At 40.4% G+C, this 12,774-nt stretch overlaps 1 pseudogene; it reads left to right on the top strand.

Annotated features, from left to right (window-relative positions):
• The first annotated feature begins 453 nt into the window (after window positions 1-453).
• Window positions 454-956, top strand: LOC106724080 (annotated as a pseudogene).
• Window positions 957-12,774: the final 11,818 nt, after the last annotated feature.

Raw genomic sequence — 12,774 nt, 5'->3', positions numbered from 1 at the left:
TGTGGTAAATCAACTGTTCATCCATTCAAAAAACTCACCCCAAAATTAGAATCAACTTATACTTAAGACATGACTACAGGTAAGCCCAGCCTGCCCTAAAACGCATTCTGCCTCAACACAGCCACTGGGTAATAAGTAAACAAGCATGCGTTAAGAGCCTACTATGTGAACAACACTGAATTGGCTACAATGAAGCAAACGAAAGTCATTAATGTAAACTTTTAAAATATAAAATACTAAGTAAGGCAGTGCCCTCAGCAGTTCCCCCGATCTGTCTCTTGCTTCAACAGTGTTTGGACAGAACAGATCCAGGGACACCCCTTCTTCCAGCCTCTGATCACCCTCCAACATCTTTTCCAGTCACCACCTTCGGAACCACCTCAGCCCTCCTCAGCCTCTGAGACCAGCCAACAAACACCATTTTATGAGCTTAACTCCTATGGCTGAACCACCATGAGCTCCCAAATTCATCAGAATTATTCCACCTGGTCACCCTGCATCTGCGGGCCTCCAGCACCTACCTCTCTCTGGGCTTCTATTTCCTCCGCAGCGATGTGGCTTTGGAGGGCATGGGCTACTTCTTCCCAGAGTTGGTGGAAGAAAAGTGTGTGGTCACCCATGTTCTCTTGAAGATGCAAAACCAGCACAATGGCTGAGTCCTCTTTCAGGATGTGCTAAAGTCTTCCCAAGAGGAGTGGGGTGACACTCAGGACACCATGGAAGTCTCCGGGGCCTTGAAGCGGAACCTGAACCAGGCCCTTTTGGAGCTGCATGCCCTGGGTTCTATCCACGCAGAGCCTTGCCTCTGTAGCTTCCTGCAGAACCACTTCCTGGGTGAGCAGGTGAAACTCATCAAGAAGATGGGCGACCACCTGACTCACCTCTGCAGGCTGGCTGGCCTCCAGGCTGGGCTGGGCGAGTATCTTTTTGAAAAGCTCGCCCTCAAGCATGACTAGGAGCCTTTGGAGCCCAGAGGACTTTGAGGGGCCCCTATGCATTCCCCTGATGTCTGGCTTTTGCCTGAGCCTCTCTCTGAAACCACTAGGCATCCTTTTAACCACCCTGGAGCCCTCTCCCAGGTGATGGACCAAATGGAAATAATAAAGCTTTTTGCAGGGGGAAAAAAAACTGAGTTTGAGGGCAAGTTGAGCAGTACCAACTACAGCCATTCAGAACCACTTGCAGCTGGAATACTAGGAAAGCTTCACAGGAGAAGTGGGAAATTGAGCTAACCCTACTCGCTGCTTGAATAACTTCTCCTTGTTGAGAAATGCTCATGAAACAACCTAAGGGTCCATCGATGAATGAATAAAGAAAATATGAAATGTTATTCAGCCATAAAAAAGAAGTAAATCTTGCCATTTGCAATAACGTGGATGGACCTTGAAGGCATTATGCTAAGTGAAATAAGGCATACAAAGAAAGACAAACACCATATGATCTCATATGTGGAATCCAAAAAAATAATAATAATGATAGATACGGAGAGCAGATTGGTGGTTGCCAGAGGGGTTTGGGATGGGGGATGGACAAAATAGGTGAAGAGTGTCAAAAGGTATAAACTTCCAGTTATAAACTAAATAATGTACAGCATGGTGGTTATAGTTAAAAATAATGTTATATTATACATTTGAAAGTTGCTAAGAGAATTGATCTTAAAAGTTCTTATCACAGGAAAAAAAGTATGTGAGGTGATAGGTGTTAACTGAACGTAATTCTGGAAGTCATTTTGCAATGTATACATAGATAAAATCATTGTCTTACATCTGAAGCTAATACAATGTTGTTTGTCAATTATGTCTCAGTAAAGCTGAGAAGGAAAAGTACTACCCCAACCTGCACAAGGGAGAGAAGATATCAGACGACTGCTCAGCTCCAGCAGACGAGGGAGGGGGGCATCTGGCAGTTGGGAAAGATGTGCCGAGGATGCCCAAGGATGACCAGGGATGCCCAAGGATGCCCAAGGATGCCCAAGGATGCCAAGGGATGCCCAGGGATGCCCAGGGATGCCCAAGATGCCCAGGGATGCCCTAGGATACCTGACCCTCAAGCATGACTAGGAGCCTTTGGAGCCCAGAGGACTTTGAGGGGCCCCTATGCATTCCCCTGATGTCTGGCTTTTGCCTGAGCCTCTCTCTGAAACCACTAGGCATCCTTTTAACCACCCTGGAGCCCTCTCCCAGGTGATGGACCAAATGGAAATAATAAAGCTTTTTGCAGGGGGAAAAAAAACTGAGTTTGAGGGCAAGTTGAGCAGTACCAACTACAGCCATTCAGAACCACTTGCAGCTGGAATACTAGGAAAGCTTCACAGGAGAAGTGGGAAATTGAGCTAACCCTACTCGCTGCTTGAATAACTTCTCCTTGTTGAGAAATGCTCATGAAACAACCTAAGGGTCCATCGATGAATGAATAAAGAAAATATGAAATGTTATTCAGCCATAAAAAAGAAGTAAATCTTGCCATTTGCAATAACGTGGATGGACCTTGAAGGCATTATGCTAAGTGAAATAAGGCATACAAAGAAAGACAAACACCATATGATCTCATATGTGGAATCCAAAAAAATAATAATAATGATAGATACGGAGAGCAGATTGGTGGTTGCCAGAGGGGTTTGGGATGGGGGATGGACAAAATAGGTGAAGAGTGTCAAAAGGTATAAACTTCCAGTTATAAACTAAATAATGTACAGCATGGTGGTTATAGTTAAAAATAATGTTATATTATACATTTGAAAGTTGCTAAGAGAATTGATCTTAAAAGTTCTTATCACAGGAAAAAAAATTATAACTGTGAGTGGTGACAAATGTTAACTAGACTTATTGTGGTGATAATTTGCAATATATACGAATATCAAGTCATTATGTTGTACACCTGACACTAATACAATGTTATATGTCAATTATACCTCAATTTTAAAAAATAAAAAAAATTAAAGAGATGCATAAGCTTCAAGTTAAACAAGGTCTGCACAGAAAGAGAAGACTCATGTAACAAAATAATTCCAATTGACCTTAACCTCCATGTTAACTAACACCTCCTGGTGCTGCAGTTAAGGTGGTCTCATCCCCTAAGAGGTGAGCCAGCAATTGCACTGTGGGCAGCAGATAAACATGTAGGAAATTATCATTCAAAAGACTGCAGAGGAAAAAAATTTATACCAGTTTCTTTTGTTTATTTGTTTGTTTTGGGGGTTTTTTTATTATACATACAATTTTTTCCTTATTTTTATTGTTGACACTATTCCAGATGTGCCCATTTTCCCCCTCTTTGCCCTATCAAATCATTAAGTACTAAACCATCAGTAATAAGATGCAAATCTAAGGTGACATGATTATGCTGTGGGTAGAATTCTAATTTTTTTAAATGTGTTTTTTAGTACAAACACCAAATATACATAGGCATGATTTTTTGCAATACTACAAGTCATCCCAATATCAGACCTAAAGAGAAGTCCTACTATTGTAGCGAAGACTGATTAGGATTCTTAGCAATTCTAGACTGGCATGGTCCAGAATGATGCGGGAGTTTGGAATACAGTAACAGTAACGTGTGCATGCTGACATTCTCCATGTCTTTTTCATTGGTGAACAATGTGAAACCAGAGCTTTGACTTAGCCAGCCTTTGTATTGGAAACCAACAGGCTTGGTTGTTTTCCTTCCTTATTCTGATGGGATGGCATTTTTAAAATAAGTTCTTATGAGGAACTCACACTTCTTTTGGGCCTTTGACTTTGTCTCCTAAATTGTTCAGATCTCTTTAAAGCCATGTCTCTCAAGGACTCTATCAATGATGACAATTATTAGGATTGGATTTTGCTGCAACTGACCAAAAGCCCAAACAAAGATCAAAGTGTGTTCTCTCTCCCATAAGCATGGGCAGTCCAGCACTGATGTGGTCCCTCCATAGTCATAAGGGACCCGGGATCCCCCATCCACAAATGAGGCCCACACCCTGGAGGCTAGATGAATGCTCCATGCAGTTCCAGCCATCACAACATCCCAGGCAGCAGAGATGGAAAGAGAAGGAAGGAAGCACATAATCAATTTAAGGAAAACATCTGATGGATTGCATACCCCACTGTGCCCATCATCCATGGCCACATCTCCTACAAGAGAGGCTGGAAAATATAGTCATTATTCTGAGCAGCCATGCACCCATCTAACAACAAGAGATTCTATTACAACAGGAGAAAGGGAGAATGGATTTGGGGGAATAACCAGCAAACTCAGCCACACCATTCCTAAGTAAAACAACGTTATTTTATATATTCATCTCACATCTTGTAATAACTATTCTAATATACCGTATATTTTCCAAATGTTACTCTTTCTATCACTAGAGGAATAAAAAAGGAAAATAAAATTTGACTATTTCCAATATTCAAAAAATATTGGGCATTGTGTTGGTGCGTTCACGTTTGTTATCTCATTCAACTCTCACCACAAGGTATTATTATCATTTGGGGAAATTAAGATTCACAGCAGATATATGAAACAGGGACATTTCGGCTTAGAGCTCCTCTTAGTTTTCTCCCCTATGAAATGTACTTAACAAAATTCTTCTCCTCCTTAGCATCTATGATCAACCCCATTCAACTCTCCTTTTTCTGAAGCACCAGTATTTAAACCAGGATTTCCCCAAGCGTCTGTGGAAAAGTGACTGCCAATATTTGCAAAGTGGAACAGAAATTCCCTAATGTTTCAGTCCTTGTTTTAAGTCATGAATTCAAGTTCTCCATGCTCTGTGATTAACGAGATGTTTTCTTTTACTGTGTACTGTTCAGAAGATCGCACAATGGTATCACTGGCTCTAGTGCCACATAACATTGGAATGGATTCACTTGGCTTCCACCAACTTTCAGGATGTGCTCCAGAAATTCTTCCCTCCTCTCCACTCTGGAGTGTATATCGTTTGTATCACTAGAATTCCTTTTTTTCTTCTTTTTTTCCCCCTCTTCTTACTTCCCCCACCACCCTTTCCCTCTGGTAACCACCATTCCTTGTTGTCTGTGTCTATGAGTTTGGTTTCATTGGTTTTTTGTTTTCCTACTCAATCCCTTCACCTTTTTCACTTAGCCCCACACACCCTCTCCCCTCTGACAGTTGTCAGTCTGTTCTCAATCTATGAATCTGTTTCTATTTTGTTTGTTAGCTTATTTTGTTCACCAGATTCCACATCTGAGTGAAATCATATGGTACTTGTCTTTCTCTGACTGGCTTATTTCAGTAAGTGTAATGCTCTCCAGCTACATCCATGCTGGCACAAAGGATATGATTTTCTTCCTTTTTATGGCCAAATAGTGCTCCATTGTGTAAATGTTGTATCACTGGAGTTTCAAGGCCATTGACTTCATAGTTGTAGCAGAATATATTTATTGAGTGTTTAGTATGTGCCAATGATGCTTTGAGGAAATGATCTATGAGGTAGAGTGGATTACTATAATTATTATTAAACTTGTTTTATGGATAAAAATACAGAGCATAAGAAAGGTTAAGTGACTTGTCCCAGTTCTCACAGTTAATGTGTAGAAGAGCTAGGACTTGAATTTGCTTTTGTTTGACCAAGCTCATACTTTTAACCTTCCTACAATGAACCAGCTACCAGCTGAGGCATTGGCAACACAGCAGGTGTGTGAGTTCCTGTCCTTGAGGGATCTGCTTCCCATGCTGATTTATACAGGCTCATGTTTGACTCAAATTGTCAGTCTCTGCCATTGGAATGTCAATTGGTCAACTGACTTTCTATAGCTTTCACTGTTTTTGTTCCAAGATGCTACTGCAATAACCTGTCCTCCAGTTCCCTCAAGCATCCACTGCAGTGAAGGTCATTGCATACTGCCTTCATCACTGCTGCTGACCACCAAAGAACACAAGATAATAAGAATCTCATGACATCCTCTGAGACAAGCCCTGTAATTATACCTATATTACAGACAACAAGACTAAGGCAGAGAGAGGTTATAACCTGATGGTCAAAGTCAGGATATGAGGAGAAAGCTTAGCAGCTAAGTAGAAAGTTGCAGCAAAAAGGGATCTTTTAAGAACACACCACATAAAGATAGATGTTTAGGTACAAATAAACCAAGTTTATCACTACCAAGTTGTCCTTTCAAATTTTTCCTACTTATGAAATGCAGCTTCCATTTTAGCACTTAGGGAGTCATTAGTAGTTAGCTATATCTGCTTCCCACCCTTTGCATTGTTTCTCTGAAGTATTATTCACTTTCCTATGGGAAAAAGATGCCTGAAAGAGCCAAATTATTCTTTTTTCACCAGGACCTACCTTCCCATCTCTCCTCAGCCCCCAAAGTTGTTAGGATCTCATCTAAGCAGCCAAGAATAGGGCAGGCTTTGTTTCAAAGAGCTTGAGTTTGTATATTGTAAGAAAAGAAGAGGAACAGCCACTAAAAATGTTTGATTTAACGAGGCAGTTTGTACCTTGTGAAATGTACAAGTTATTAATAAATTGTATTTCTTCTCTCTTTATAGAGTACATTTCTATTGTGGTGTTTTGGTTTATGTTTTATGATAGGTGCTATAGTTTCCGCGTTTGAATACGGGTTTCATTAATCCTTCATTTGTGCCTCTCCCAGAAGGAACTGAATCATCTCTAGACTTTGTACACAGTGCCCTCTCCTGGATGAAGCGACTTCTTTCTTTGCAAAGCTTAGAGATAATGAAATGGATGCCAAAAAAGACAAGGGAAGGCTTCAGGAGTCCTGACTGGTAGGGATTGCTGGTCTCCCCTGGAGATACAAAGAGGGGTGCTCGAGGTAGTCAGCAAGACTTGAGCCCAATCCTGTCCCAGTGAAAGGGAGGGAGGCCCCAGATTCTATGGCTAAAAAAGGGGGAAGAGGGGAGCCAACAGGAGGATGTGATTGCCATCTGGATTCCAGACATCTAACCAGAAATCTAAACACCTGAGGATGAGTTAGATGGATGAATTTAATCTCGCTTCAGATTGGTGCAGGGACTCAAATAGAATTTGGTGGGCTTAAACAAAAAATGTCACATCCTTAGTCCTTAGAATGATTCCTGGAAACTAGATCCTGTTTATCTCCTGAATTTGTTTAGTTTCCATCAAAGCAACTGAATTATAAAACATATAAATTGCATTTTTTTAAAATGCTTTAAGAAGTGGTGGTCTAGAAGTTGAAAAAATACTGGCTTCTCTAAAAAGAATAGGGAAGGGTCTGTGAGATCATTGGTGCTGTTCACAGATACTTCCAGTTCTTCTGGGCACAAATGAAAACTGCACTTTCTGTACCTCCAGGAAGTTAAGTGTGGCCAGGTAGCTTGCTAAGGCCAATGAAGTGTGAGTGGAAGTTAAGCCTTAAAGAATCAGTGCAAGATTCCCCCTTTTTTTTCCTTTCCCTACCTGGATTTGGTTTGTGGGCACATACATACTGCCAGTTTTTAGAAAGTTTTATTGGAACACAGCCATGCCCATCCCTTTATGCATCACGTTGCCTGTCGCTGTTTATGCATTGCAAAGGCAGAGTTGAGTAGCTGTAACAGAGTTCATATGGTCCACAAAGCTGAAAATATTTCCCAACTGGCCCTTTACAGAAAAAGTTTGCCAACCCCTGCTCTGGGTGATGGGGTCCCTGTGAGAAAAATATCATGGGGTACAGCCCATGCTGGGCATGATGGACATGTAGCACGAGAATGAAATACACCTTTGTTGTTTTAAGCCACTGATATTTTGAAGTGGTTTTGCTACCCTGCATGACCAAGCCCATCCTGACTGGCATGCAGAGTAAAGAAGGATCTCTCCCAACTTGCATGGCTCAGTGGTTGAGCATTGACCTATGAACCAGGGGGTGAAGGTTCAAATCCCAGTCAGAGCACTCACCCTGGTTGCAGGCTCAATCCCCAGAGTGAGGCATGCAGAAGGCAGCCAATCAATGATTCTCTCTCATCATTGTTATTTCTCCCTCTCCTTCCTCTCTGAAATCAATAAAAAATATTATTTTTTAAAAGAAGGATCTGTAACAAAAATAGAAAAAGAGAATGTATACTCAGAATTGAAAGGACCTCTCCAAACATTAATGATGCAAAATGTGCAAATTCAATGTCATTGACATTGTTCTTTTAACTGGGTGGGGGATAGCATGATCCCCATATGCTAGTGAGGCTATTTACCAGGTAAGCCAGACAAAGGCATATTTTCCTCTCTAATATCAAAATAAATTCATTTCTTATCTATGGAAGGCCAGCCAGCTTTTAATCAGACACTGGTTTGTTTTATGAGAGGAGTGAAGAGGTTCATTACAGAAAGTCCAGGCACACATTGATAAATTCCCAAACTCAGGCTCTTGTGAAAATCGGGAACACACTTCCTGTTGCTCTCCACACTCTTTCTCAATCACTGAGCCTGAGGCAACCGCCTGATTTGTGACCTTCAGCCGCCCACCGTCCCTCGTAGATCATTTCCACCTAATAGAGCCTTAAAATTGTCATCATTTTCTTTACTTCAACATTTGAAAGAAATGTTAAAGATTGATCCACCACTGGGTTGACTGTTTTGAAACCTCCCCCAGCTGGTTAAGAAGGAAGTCGTTGTAAATAGATGCAGCTTTCCTGGACGTTTTAAATGGTAGCAATCACAGCAATTTCAGCAACATGGAGAGGAGGGGATGGGATAAGGAGAGGACTGGATAAAAAGGGCCTTGGGAAATGGATAGAACCAGGGTAAAGCTTTTCCCAGTTCCCCTGGATTGAAAATTGTAACCACCCCTATGACGTGGAGCTTAGAGGGAAAGGAGCCCTCCCTGCCATGTTGTCTATCAGACTTGATGTCACATCTGCCTAAATCTAATAGACCCTCTGTGTCCGAAGGCAGGATGCTGAGGACTGAGGAGGCCTGACTCCACTGTCAATGTAGAGGTGCTTCCACTGGACTCCAGTCAAAAGAGACAGCAGATACTCACACAAGTTCACTGCAGATAAACAGGGGCTTCCATGGAAAGGCACCGTGGACCTAGGAATCAATTCATCTGAACGAGGGAGCGGCCCAGAGGGTGGGGCAGGAATGATGTGCTCAGTCAGTCTCAGGGATCAGCCTCCAGGCATCCCATAAAGCAGCTAGATCCCCCTGATGCTGTGGATTTGTGCTGCTCGGGACTGCTTCATCCAAATTCAGCTCAGAATGGTAATTCTTCTAACTAATACAGAACTCCACACTCACTCCCTCGGGCTGTGACAAACCTTCTCTACAGGCCCAAAAACTAAGGAAAAAAGAAAGGAAGGGGTTTTTTTTCTGTCACCATTAGTGCCAGTCTTCTCTGCGAGCCTGTCTGATTCCCTCCCATCTATTCCAGGACAATAAGTAGAAATGAGTTTCCCAATCCCTGCAGGGCAGGTAGGCTCTGTAAGAATGGAAACAGAGCTTGGGGCCTCAGGTTAAGATGGTTGAACTGGGCCCAGCATTTTGGTTTTGTCAGTTGCCTGGGGTAGCTTTTTAAGTTCACAGGTAATTTGTAACTAGGGCAGCTGCTAAACACACTGGAAAAACAAAAGTTCAAAATGGCTTCACTAAGGTAAAGGTGAGATCCAAAGTCACCGGCAAATAAAGGTTAATAGAGGGCCCCTACCACATTTTAGCATCAAGGAAAGAGCAATAAAACTATATCAAAATAAAACTTAGAGTAAGGGAGGAACAATAAAACTACCCAAACAGAAACAGCTTGTGAAAATACTGGCTATAGGTAATGTATGGCAGAGGAAGATCTGAAGGTCTTAGTAGACAAGCTTGTTGAGCCAGCAATGCAACAGAAGTACTAAACAAGAATATAGAAGACAGCCCTAGCAGGTTTGGTCGGTCCTGGGTTCAATTCTGGTCAAGGGCATGTACCTTGGTTGCAGGCTTCCACTCTCTCTAAAAACCAATAGAAAAATATCCTCAGGTGAGGATTAAAGAAAAAAAAAGAATATAGAAGACATATATAAAATAATTTTTGTAGAGTCATACATTAATTTATTCAACAAATGTTATTAAATGCCTACTATGTACCCCTCACTGTGCTAGAATCTAGAGCAGGAATCAACAAATAGCACCGATAAGCCAAATTTGGCCTATCACCTGTTTACATGAGCCTTGGGATTAGAATTATTTTCACATTTTTATAATGTAAAACATAAAAAAGAGAGAACAGCTATTCAAAAAATAAAGGACATTGCCTTTTGGCCTACAAAACCTAAAATATTTATAATCTGGCCCTTTTGAGAGAAAACAAAAAGTTTGCTGACCCCTAATGTAGGGAAACAAAGATGAGTAAGAAATGACCTCTGCCCTCAAGGAACTCAGTTTGGCATGAACTCAATAATCAGTATTATAATACTTTGTTGCTTCTGGCTTCACAATTTAGAAGCAAGAAAACTCATGGAAAGTTATAAAGATTAATGAAAGAATAGGAAGAAAAATTCATGAGAAGAGTTTAAAGGAATTTGGATTATTTTTTCTCAAGAAAAGGAGTCTATAGGGAAACTTAAAAACAGTCTTCAAGTATTTGAGGGTATTATTAAGCAAAAGGCTTTTCCATTGTGAACATGAAGATTAATAGAATATAGGCTAAAAAAAATTTTATTATGAAGATGGTAGGATTTCCTAGAAGGCTTTTAAACTGCACAAGGAATTGAGAAATCCATTTTCTTTAATCCTCTAAAACTAGTATATTCTCTCATCTGTCTGGGAGCTGTTAGGTGTTGATTGTTGTCTGAGTTACAGATGAAGGTAGACCAGATGCCTGTGTTTAGGCTGGCTCTCTGATTCTTCCATTCAAAAGCTGGAGCTCTTCAGAAGGAGAAAGCCTTTCCCCCACCGCCCTCCCCATGCTCCTCTGAGCCTTATTTTCCTCCTCCTGCAAAATGAGAGCCTGAGATGCTCTGAGTCTGTGATTTCTTGGGCCAAAACTTTGAAATGGTTCAGCAGCTAAGGAAAGCAAAGGACTTTCAATGATCTCATCTCACCAGAAAGATGCTGTTTTATTCTTAATGTAAATATAAAAATTTAGACTCAATATTTATTTTAAAGATAACTACTAGCTGGGGGAAAAAATTAAATACAGGGTGAGGCAAAAGTAGGTTTACAATTGTGAATATGCAAAACGCAGAGCTTATTCTTATATTATTATTTATAAAATATTATATTATTTTCCATATGAACAACTGTAAACCTACTTTGCCCCATCCTGTATGTTCACTGGAGGGAAAAGACCAAAGAAAAGTTGAATAAATTACTAAAGAGCATAAAAGAATAAAAGGGGAAAATATTACAGAGACATACCCAAAGAAAGACATAAAATTAGAAGACAGAAATAAAAACCGAGATTCCACAACCACAATCAATGGGATGGGGTCATAGATGCCTCTTTAAAAGATATACATTCTTAAAATGAATCTAAATTCAAAATTCAATGACATGTTTTTTACAAGAGAGCCACTGAAAACCAACAATCTATATGTGTAAAAACTAACGGGTTTTATGTGGAACTTGGCTAATGATATACATGCTGAAGTCTTTAGGGGTGAAATGTATCAATGGCTGCAACTTACCATGGAATGCATAAAAATAAAGATGGACTAATGGATGGATAGAGGGGTGGATGGGTAGATGTGCAAAAAAGCAGATACAGGAAAATATTAATTGTAGAAGCCAGGAATGTTTATGAACAATTCTGTATGTTCAAAATTTTTATAAGAAAAAGTTGGAGGGAAAAATAAAAAATAAATTAAAAGGTTGGCCAAAAAAAAACAAAAAACAAGTGCATAGAGTGAGATTTCAATTTTTTTTAATATATATTTTATTGATTTTTTACAGAGAGGAAGAGAGAGGGATAGAGAGTTAGAAACATCAATGAGAGAGAAACATCGATCAGCTGCCTCTTGCACACCTCCTACTAAGGATGTGCCCGCAACCAAGGTACATGCCCTTGGCCGAAATCGAACCTGGGACCTTTCAGTCCACAGGCTGATGCTCTATCCACTGAGCCAAACCAGCTAGGGCGAGATTTCAATTTTTTTAACTCTAAAAATCAAGAAAGAGAAAGTAAGCTTTTTAAAAGGTGATATTTGAAGTAGGAAGAATCTGAGCTATTTGGGTTTCTTTGTTCTGCTCTTTTCATGACTTTGATAATAATTCCAAGGGCCACACCTGGAAGTCAACTTATTTGGATGCGCTCTGTGCCTCTCTCCAAACGTGACCATCTCTTGCTTTTTAGGGAGGGTCATAAAGAAGAACAGTTGAATGGTAGTTTTTAGGAACTGTTACTATTAGAGACTTCTTTCTTTATACTAATTTATATATAGAACTTCCCATCAGTAGAAGGACTTTGGTCTTAGAATTAAACAGTGTGTTGTCATCCCAGTTCCATGACATTGTAGCCATGGGCATATAAATTAAACATTGACCTTTGGTCAAAGATATGATACAGTATTGGAAACGTTATATGCTACATGACATGACATAACTCTACATCTCCACTCAGATATCTGATAAGCACCTTACACTAAACATGTTCAAACCAGAACGCCTTATTTTTTACCCTCTAACTGGCTCATCCTATAGCTGCCCCATCTCAAAATAAGGAAGTTTCTCAGGCCAGAATCCTTAGAGCCATCTTTTTTCCCTCTTCTTCTCTCCTACCCTGCATATGATGCGAACACTGTTGGCTCAACCTTCAAAAGATACCCAGAATGTGGTTAATTTCACTTCTCCAATGCTACATTTCTAGCACCAACCACTATTGTCTCTTTTATCTGATGATC

This window comes from Myotis brandtii, unplaced genomic scaffold (genome assembly GCF_000412655.1).
Source record: "Myotis brandtii unplaced genomic scaffold, ASM41265v1 scaffold708, whole genome shotgun sequence".
Taxonomy (NCBI): domain Eukaryota; kingdom Metazoa; phylum Chordata; class Mammalia; order Chiroptera; family Vespertilionidae; genus Myotis; species Myotis brandtii.
The sequence above is the reverse complement of the archived record's forward strand: the minus strand, read 5'-3'. Positions and strand labels throughout refer to the sequence as shown.